At 45.5% G+C, this 10,412-nt stretch overlaps 1 pseudogene; it reads right to left on the reverse strand.

Annotated features, from left to right (window-relative positions):
- Positions 1–7,790: 7,790 nt before the first annotated feature.
- LOC144822963 (uncharacterized) lies at positions 7,791–9,393 on the reverse strand (annotated as a pseudogene).
- Between the last annotated feature and the right edge of the window lie 1,019 nt (positions 9,394–10,412).

Consider the following 10,412-nt stretch of genomic DNA (forward strand, 5'->3'; position numbering starts at 1 on the left):
TATCGTTTGTGATAAATCCCTTGAAGTCTGAAGCTCGATTAGTGAGCGAAGATGTCTGGTCTTAGCAAAATTAGGAAGATATTTTGTTGTGGTCATAACAGGGATTCCCGGTTGGAGGACTCATGTCCGAAACCTCCGGTTGGAACTCCGACTTATGAGCTCTATTCTAAACATGGCGTGGGTCCCATTACGTTTAATGAGGTATGGGTCCGCTACACTAGGAAAGATGGTGTCTTACGATGGCCTCAACATGGTAGTTTCAATACCGAGATTTGTAATAATTTTGAAGCTGTATTATTTAGGAAGAAAGCCCGGCCGTCAATGTTTGACTCTTTCCCCCTTTGGCGAAAGGAAGCCAAACAACAACAGATTAAACAAGCTAAAAGAGATAAGAGAGAAAAGGGTGTATCGATAATGCAAGCTGCTAAGCAGTTTAAAGAAAATGAAGAAGATTAAGCGATTGAGGAGTTGCATAGGCAACATAATATGGCCATTGATAAATGTTATCCCGCTTTGCCAACTCTTCTACAAAGTGCAACAAAGGACCCTGAAAAGGATCCCTTGATGTCACATTTGTTGAGATTACCACCCCCTAATGTGCAGAGTGCTACAGCAACTCTGCAACCTCCTGCTGTTGCTCAGCCGCCAGCTCCTCCTCAGCTGGTTTCTCCTCCTACGGCGCAGCCTCCTCTGGGGCCGCCGACGTTGCTATCAGTTCTGCCTCAAACTTCTTTGTCTCACTCTCCTGTACCTTCGACTTCTCTTACTACTACTGCTACGTTTCTATCACCTCAAAATACTTTGTCTCCTGTCCTTATGACAGCTTCTCCTTCTGCCGACAAAGAATGACTGATACTGTTACTGGTCTTTTGTCTCCTTTCTTTGAGTCATTGAGTATGACCCCTGTTTCTGCACGTAAACAATTACGTAGCCAGCTTCCTGGTCCCGAAGAACGGGCAGTGTTAGATCTTTTGGCTCGTAGATGGATTTCGAATATCTTGAGATATGATCTAGAGTCAGTTATGGATGTCTTCCAGCAGTGGGAAGCACCGAAGCAAAGGCACGTTTTCGATGTTATGTGTACTTTCCTCCGTGAGGAATGGGAAGATAATGAAAAGGGTCAGGTCCCGTTGGAGTTACTTAATGTACAGTCCGAGTTTGCGAAAGGGACGATAATGGGTTCCGGCGTTGAGAAAGCAGTTGCGACGATACTCGCGTTTCGGAGCGAGCTTCCTTCTCAGCCACTGTTTGAGTCTGATCCTTCTGTTAGGAGAAAAGTGAGACAGTATCCAATGAGAGAAGTTCCTCCAGTATGGCACGATGCGGTAGCTGCTGGTGCGAATAATATTCCCCCAGCTATACCAGCACATTTTCAAAGAGTATGGGTACATGTTCCGTGGAAAAGAGTTGAGGTTTTGGCTCTAAAACAGTCTTTAACTGATCCCCGTAAGAATCCGGCTGGATATTACAAGGAGTTGTCCCAGACAGTTGACGCATGCATCATAAATTTAGCTGACATTGACATGTTGTTGGGTAACGTAGTTCCTCAACCTTTGTGGGCGAAGATTCGTCATGAGGATCATGCGCCAGAGTTAGGAGATACATGGGTGAATATCGCTGCTGCGAATGGTAGACAGGTTGGTGGAGCTAAGCCTGGGCCTTTAGTTGCCGAGTTACCTGGCAGGATTATCAATCTTATGAAGACAATGATGCCGGCTTTACGAGTGAATTGGGATAAATTAGCCGCATGTAAGCAAAAGAAAGATGAAAGTGTGTCTGATTTCTTCACTAGGTTTGAGGAGACATTTATAGATCATAGTGGTCAGGATATGAGTACGGAAGGTGGTCAGAGGTTGTTTGTGGACAAGTTGGTCTTTAATTTGTTACCCGAGCTTTGTAATAAGTTGAAAGATTCTGAGAGTTCATGGGCTGTTTCTTCATCGGCCCAGATATTGGCGACTGCACAGTACTACGAGAATAGGGACAAGGATGAGAAAGATAGGGTAGAGAAAAAGACTAAAGATTTAAAGACAAAGGTTCTGTAGCAACAGGCGTACCCGCCTCGCCCGACTCAACAAGAGCCACAGCAACGTTCGCAGTTTCAGCAACAGCCACAGTTTCAGAGGATATCACAGAAGCCTGGGTATTTTTCTCCAAGGCCGCCGTTAGGTCCGAATCAGTGCGCATATTGTAGGGAGGACGGGCATTTCAAGAGTGATTGTCCTGTTTTACGACAACGTGCGACTGGTATGTCGGGTCCAAGAGGTCGTGGTGGTTTCCAGAAAGTATCGAGGGATAGAGGGCGTGGCGCGTTTCCTCAGAACGAGCGTTCCATTCCCCCACAGAATTCTATGAATTATTTTGATCAGCAGAATGTTCCGACTGGCAGATCTGCTCAATATTATGCGGATGATTATTATGGTGAGAGCGAGAGTACTGGTTATAATGATTGCTAAGATAGCCGAGGACAAAGGGAGGGAGTAGTGTCAGTTCCAGTAGACCAGAGTGGACCTTATGTTGCAGTAGTCACATCGGGTGTAGTAGAGCCTTTTCTTTTGGATACTGGTGCAGCGAAGAGTTCTATCATGCACTCTAAACTCCCTGGCGCACCTTTGTCTGGCTTAATGAATGTTTCGGTAGGATTCTCTGGCACCCCAGTTCGTAATCCAGTTTCTAGTCCTTTGTCTCTTTCTATCGGGCCTTGTGAATTGGAAGCACCCCTTATTTTAACGACAGGTTGTGGTGAGAATTTGTTGGGTTTGGATTTGTTGAAAAGGTTGAATGCGACATTGCATTGTTCTCCTTCGGGAGTGCAGCTTACATTGGGTAAGAAAGTGATCTCTCCGATGTATTTGTCTAAAGATCGGCTTCCACCGAAATTACATTCTCTCCCCGATACTCTTTGGGCTACTGGTCCTAATAACGTTGGTCTTTTGGAGATTCCACCTTATGTTGTAACGCTTAAAGCGAATGTTAAATTGCCACGTATTCCCCAATATAGGATTTCTAGCGATGGTGAAAGAACGCTTTTAGCGATCATCTATGATTTGATTGAGAAAGATGTGATTGAAGAAACGAGAGGTAATGTGTGTAATAGTCCTGTGTTGCCTGTTCTGAAGCATACTGACTCTTCTCAGCTGCCTGTTTACAGGTTTGTGATCGACCTTCGAGAGGTCAATAAGATTGTCGTGCCACAGTTTCCTGTTGTTCGGGACATTACTGCTTTGCTGACTATGATTCCTGCTTCAGCTGCCTGGTTTTCGGTTATAGATCTGAACAATGCTTTCTTCAGTATTCCAATTGCCGAGGAGAGTAGAGATATTTTTGGCTTCTCTTTAGGAGGCCGAAGCTTCCGGTTTAAGCGCGTTCCCCAAGGACTGTGTATACCGATAGTCAATATGCGTTTGGTGTCGCCCACAGCTTTGGAAGGAACGTGGATTCCTCACTTCCCATGGTACGAAGATTCAGCATGGACAGTTGGTGAATGAACTTCTTGAGTCGCTTACGTTGCCGACGCAAGTTGCGATTGTGAAATGCAGTGCACATAAGAAAGTTACAGATGACGTTAGTCGTGGTAATGCGTTTGAAGTAGCGAGAGAAATGGCGAAAGATGTGACGAGTCGAATGTATGTTGCAGGTCCAGCAAGATGGGTTCCGGATAGAGGAATGTGTGAAGACACAATAGAGAGTGTGAAACTGATTCAGGCTGAAGCTACTGAGAAAGAATTGAGTGTGTGGAGAGAGAGTACGGGAATGTTGGATTCGACTGGCTGTTGGATTGAATTGTCGGAGCACCAACGATGGTTATTGCCTGATGCGTATGTGCTTGCAGTGGTTACGATGGCACATGGAATGGCTCACATTAGTGCGAAAGGGATTTGGAAGTTGTTGGCTCCAGTGTGGCAGAATGGTGGAATTCCTAAGTGTGCGGAGAATCTGGTCAAGAACTGCATGGTTTGTCTGATGCATAATCCTGGCAAGGGAACCCCAACTCCAGCTGGTCACTTCGCGCCTCCGGCGTATCCGTTCGAGGTGTTGCAATTGGATTTCATCCACATGGAGAGATGTAACAATCTGAAATACGTCCTGGTGGTTGTCTGTGTCTTTTCAAGATGGGTAGAGGCTTATCCCCTAAAGGATAACAATGCTGTATCCACAGCTAAAGTTCTGCTCAAGGAATTCTTCCCTAGGTTTGGTTTGCCAAGATTGGAATGGAGTGATAATGGAAGTGAGTTTGTGGGCCAGATCATGAAGAGAGTGTGTGAGGGTTTGGGCATAAGGCAGAAATTTCATGCTGTGAATCACCCCCAGTCAGCTGGTTTAGTCGAGTGCTATAATGGTACTCTGAAGCTTAAGTTAGCCAAGATCCAGGCAAGTTCTGGTCTTCAATGGCCCGATGCGTTGCCGTTGGCACTTCTGTCAACCAGAACTACAGTGCATTCCCGAATAGGACTTAGTCCATACGAAATTGTGTTTGGTCGCCCGGCAAATGTGTGGGGAGTGCCGAGACCAACGAAGTTCAGCGACATCGAATATCCTGTGTCGGTTGATTACTTATATGATCTGACGACTAAATTACGTGTTTTACATTAACAGGTTCATGATAACCTCCCACAAGCATCTGAAGATCCAGGTCACACCATCAATCCTGGAGATTGGATATTAGTGCGCAATTTCCAGCGGACCAAGAACATTCAGCCCCATCGGACCGGCCCTTACCAAGTACTTTTATCGACACGAACAGCAGTAAGAGTCCATGGCAAGAAAAATTGGATCCACGGCGTACATTGTAAGAAGGTACCTTTACCTCTACCGTACGACCAGTGGATCCGTGAGGGTATTGGTGATTCAGAAACAGAAAGAGTACAGAAATGTATGCCATTTAGCGACGCACATTTGGTAGGGACCAGGTCTGAGCGAGAGGACGACGATATCTTGCAAGCAGTTGTGCCTCCGCCTTTGAGATTGGACACCACTGAGCCTGAGTTGTTGTTCCAAGATCAGACGGTGCCTGGTAAAGGCCGTTATAATTTGCGACAAAGAAACAATGGACTAATAAAAAAATAATCTCTTTCTGCTCTTTCTGCACTCTCTCATCCAAGAAGCTGTTTTGTTTTTGTTTTTTCCTTTTTTTTCCTTTTTCGAACCATCTTCCGGGTTCAGCTGTAGGAACGCGGTATCAAAACTTGAAGTGGCAAACCGTATAGACGCAAGGTCGACGGTTCTGGTTTGTTCTAGGGCGTTCCCTAGACTTACAGACGCACACCTGAGCGAAGAAAACCAACTGCCGCGAACAGCACGGTTAGAGGATGGAGTTTTTTGAGATTGAGAGAGCTGTTGCAAAAATGAACTTTAAGACAGAATTGTGTAAATTGATTCATAGCAAATGTTTTTTAATAATGTGTCTTATAGTGTTCTTCAGCATGATGTTGTCTCTGATGGGTGGGATTGTTTATGCTACCCAATTGACATTTGCACCTACCTCCCAACCTATGTCTTTCCCTACTACTATTTCTTTGCATTCGTTCCACACTTTACTTGAACATGAACTGATTAAAAGGTCAGAATTTAATAAAAATTCCTTCGAACAACTTCTCCATCAACACCAGTTGGTAGTGAACACCACTAATTGTTGGGTGTGTGGTCTTATGCCACATACTACGGATAGAGGTATTCCCTATTTGGTTCTGCCATTCAGTTACAATGGGTCTGTATGGGCATATCAGACGATGTTTATCTATGCCAACGAAGTCTATCCCCTGCGTTCCATGAAAGAGAACTCGAGTAATAGTGCCTTGGTGAAGGGAATAACAGATATGATCAGAGATATCGATACATATGAGACTATTCCTAAGGATGAGGCATTAGCTTATATCGGATGGAAAGTGACTGGATATAGTGTTAGTCTGAATGAAAAGCAGAGACGAAAGAGGTCACCTCCGATTTGGATCGTACCCCATCGTGGTCATTTTTGTCTGCAAGGTAAAGGCAAGAATCCGAGAGCTCAGTTAGGGAAGAGTGTTTGTACTCAGACGTATGTCTTTGCGTCCCAAACTTCCCCACCGTTTTTAGCAGCTAAGGGCACGTATTTTGTTTGCTATGATAGAGCATACACATGGTTGCCTCCTGATTTTTCGGGAACATTTTATGTTGCATATTTGTTACCTCCTACGTATACTGCTGAAGATTACCACAGAACGAGAGTTGTTAGGGGTGTCTTCAATCAGGAAGATACCACAGGACAAGAAGTGGGAGACTTTCTCAAGGGTGTCCTACCGTTTTGGGGACCTATGGCAAATAGTAGAAACCTACGGCAATTGACGAGAGTGGTTGAGTCCACCATAAATGAAACTGCCGGTGCCCTTAGTAATTCGACCGCTGAGCTTCAAGCAGATCGCCTTATGACATTACAGAATCGAATGGTTTTAGACGTCATACTTGCAGATGAGGTGGGGTATGTAAATTGATCCAATAGAGTTGCTGCGTTTTCATACCATATAATGCTCCGACAGTATACCAGGCCATTTCTAGGTTACATAAGATCTCCGAGTCTATAAATGTGGATAAAGGAGATTAGTCATTGACTGGATGGTTCTGGGGGCTGTTATCAACTTGGGGATGGAAGATTCTGATGATCATTGGGATGGTTTTAGCGATTCTTTTCTCATGTTGTCTCTGTGTACAGTGTGGTCCTGCCATATGTGGCCTTTGTGCTACTATGTGTGTGAAAGGACCTGTCTCGAGAGAAGTACTGAGTAACAGGATGATGCTCCAGCAGCATCTTCATGATCTGATGAATATTGATATCGATTCAGACGCAGACTGAGTGATTGCCTATGAAAGGGCAAATGGAGGGTCTGTGGTTCCGTGAATTCTGTACTTGATAGTAGCAAACCGTAACTAGTGAGTTCGGCAAGTACGAGTGATCTCGTCATGCTAGACCTACAGATTCACTATGTATCTGGAGATTTCATTCTGGACCATGGGCTCCATTTTGTGCATGGCTGCCATTCTTTGGTTGCCCTCACATAGGCCGTCGACTGCGGCCGAACGAGTCCTTGGTACACGTACACGTCGGCTCGAGTTCGTGCTGACTTTTGGATGAACCAAGTGAACTGACCTCGTTGCCTGAAGCTGACCTTGCTGAACCAGTTCCTTGCCCTATAGCTGATCAAGATTAAGGATCAGAGCACAGGACATTGCAAAGTTTGATATACAAACACATCCCTTATCTTGCTCTGTATCTGTTTCTGTTTCTTCCTTTATGGCCTCTTTTATGACATGGGTTGTGGTCCTTTTATTATGGGTACTGTCCGACTTATGTAAGAAGGAATGTTGGGCTTTTCTGTATAATTGATGGTGGGCCGGACAACCGAAAAGTGGGTTTGTTGTTATGCGATACTTTCTGTAATAATGCCTATGATTGGACAAATTGTAAATAATGGGTGTTTGTCCGGAATGTGATTTTTGGCATAAAAGGGATGACTCGTTTTTATGAATTCGAGCAGTCCCCTACGAATATACGTGGTGTTGTACTTCGTGGACTTCTGTTTCTGGCTGCAGCTAATAAATTCAACCTTGCCGCCACCAAGAAGTACCTCGTGTCTCTGTATTCTAAAACAGGTGAACCCGAAGACTTTGGGCGTGCCCCTGGTGCCGCTGGGTACTAAAAAGCCCGGTTCTTCAAAGTTGTGCGCCTTGTCGTTAATAGCTACAGTCATAGTTTGTTCCTCGTCTGCCCTGTAAGTTACTGATAAGACTGGACACATGAGACTACTCCACAAGCATCTTCATTGGGCATATCCTCCCATGTAATTTTGATAGGAGGGGTTGCCTCTCCTGACCGTTATCCCTACTTGTAAGTTCTGCTGCTGTAAGGTGGGCTGCACAGTCTGTTGTGGCAAGTACTGTATTTGGGACACTGGTTGCTGTAGTTGCTGGGGCTGCAACTGTGGTGGATGTTGCATTTGCAATTGGGGCTGATGGAGATATATCACTTGTGGACTGGTGGCGGGTTGTGCCATGATGCCACGAGGTGGTGCCACTTGCTGGCCATAAGTTGGCCTTACACTCATCGCTCTTTTTGGAACTACAATGCCTGATGAAGTGGCCTTACACTCATCGCTCTTTTTGGAACTACAATCCCTGATGAAGTGTCCTACCTTCCTACAATAGTGGCACATCTCTCCAATCTGGAATGTGTTTGACCTATTTACCCTAAAACGTCCTCGCCCTCCTCTTACATTCTTGTTATTTTTTCCCTGGTCATAAGGTTGGCTTTCCATTGTAATGCCTGCACGAGACATACCCCAGGATACTGTGGCTAACTGAGTAGTGGCAGTGGCAAATCCCCCCGTCCGTTTTCTTGGCCAACTTCCTCTGGACTAAATTGGCTACTGCTTTTTCTATTTTGCCTTACCCATTATTTTCCTCTTCCTGACTCTTCTTACAGAATTATATTATGTGTATCGGTATCTCTGGCCATGGTTTGGCGTCTAAGGCCACTATATTGTCCAGTTTGTCCTGCACTTCTGCAGGTAGTCCCTTTTTCACCATGTTATAAAACAATACTGCATTTCCTCCAGTCACGTCCCAACTTTCCCTAACTTCCTATGTCCATTTTACTTCATTTTGCTAGGGAACTGGGCTGGATCCTCATTTGGCTGCATTGTCTGTGTCATAAGGGACCCAATGTCTGGCCTTTCTGGATACATTTTTCTCAGTTGTTTCCAAACAATTCCTCTGTAGTTACTGAAGGACGATCCACCACTTCTATGGTCAGGCAGTGTCACATCTTATATTCCTGCCTTCTTGAATAGTCTGTCTGTCTTGTCTCGTACGAGGGAACTTCATAAACTCTTGATATAACCTATTGCAAGAATACTTGATGCTGTATGTTTTTCGAGAGCTGATATCCACTTTCCAGCCTCTTCGACAAGGGGTAGGAATTGTTTTTAAGGTTCTCTTTGTCCATATGGGACCAAGGTACATAAAGTTGTACTCCCTGTTCTTTGTACACTAGGGGAATCTGGTACAAAGGTGGGTCAATTAAGCCTTTGGGATGCCATGAATCATATTGTCTGTCATACTTTTGCCATATAAACAGACTCTTCTGCATATAGGGAAAGTCCCAGTCTGAATCCCTATGTCCTAAAAAATGCATATCTTCGCAGTTGCCATGTCTCAGGGTTCAAAGGACCCTTCTCGTGGTCATTGCAACATTTGAGGAGCTAGGCCTTCTGTTTAGTCTGCTAAGTTGTCAGTGAAAGGGACAACATGGTACCAACTATTTTGTTCCTCAGCCACTATCTCATTTGGAGTGGGTCCTTTGCTATCTGGCACTCCAGGGCGCACTGGTATTGACCCAGTGTGTCCCTTTGTAATGTTGCACATTCTCCCATGGCAAATGTCCCTGGGTAGGGCGGACCATGATTACCCTCAAACTGTAAATTGTCTATCTCAGTTCTCCTGTTTCCTTTTGCTCCAGGGCCGGACTGGCTACTGGGCAGTTAGGAATGCTGCTGAGCTGGGGGCTGATTTCGTTAATGGGGACCTGCGTGAGCAAAACGAAATTCGTTTTGCTTTCAGTATTTCAAAGCACACGCAGGTCTCCATGGATGAAATCAGCCCCCACTGCAGTAAAATCAGGCAGCAGCTCGGCAGCATTCCAAACTGCCCGGTAGCCAGTCCGGCCCTGTTTTGCTTGGGTGGGGTCTGTTCCTTGTCTTCTGTGGAGGCTGGTCCCCAAGTCTGAGGCATGATCCTGCTGCCCAACCCCATACTATACTAGGGTCTCTTTTTCTCCTCATCACTTCTTTGGCCACTGGGTCCATCACCCTGACCCTTTGTCCTTTCTCCCCTCCGTGTCTGACTCTTTTGCTGTCCTAACATTCCTGGAACGCCTGGTACTTCTTGTCCAGGAGTCATCAGCCCTTTCTGGGACCTGGAAGATCATGAGATAAGAGAATCCTTGTGGTCCCTGTCCTTTAATTTCTTATTACTGCCATTGTCATAATTGTCTTTCTCTACCTGTTCAGGGGAGTTATTGTCCATGAGTAGGGTGAATTGTGCTCTCACCTGTCCCACATAGTTAGTTCCAACACTGTCCTGTAGGTCTCTAGGGGTACTGGGGTTTCTAGGTTGGGGGTGGAGGGGGCCATTCGGACTGAGTGTAAAGACTGCTGGGGACCCTGAGGGCGAGGTGACTACTGGGTTGTGGAAACCTACTACGGGGTGTGTTCTTCATCTAATTGTACTGCATACGTCACTTGTATTTAAAGGGCCTGTAGTTAGCTCCATAGTGTCCGGTATGGCGGGGGGTGCTATGGGAGTACATGCTACATAATCACCGTCAATCCGCTCATTTTTCTGATATCAGAAGACCCGCCATGGGGCTAAGGTGGTCTTCCTCT

Source organism: Lissotriton helveticus, chromosome 3_1 (assembly GCF_964261635.1).
Source record: "Lissotriton helveticus chromosome 3_1, aLisHel1.1, whole genome shotgun sequence".
In the NCBI taxonomy this organism is placed as follows: Eukaryota; Metazoa; Chordata; class Amphibia; order Caudata; family Salamandridae; genus Lissotriton; species Lissotriton helveticus.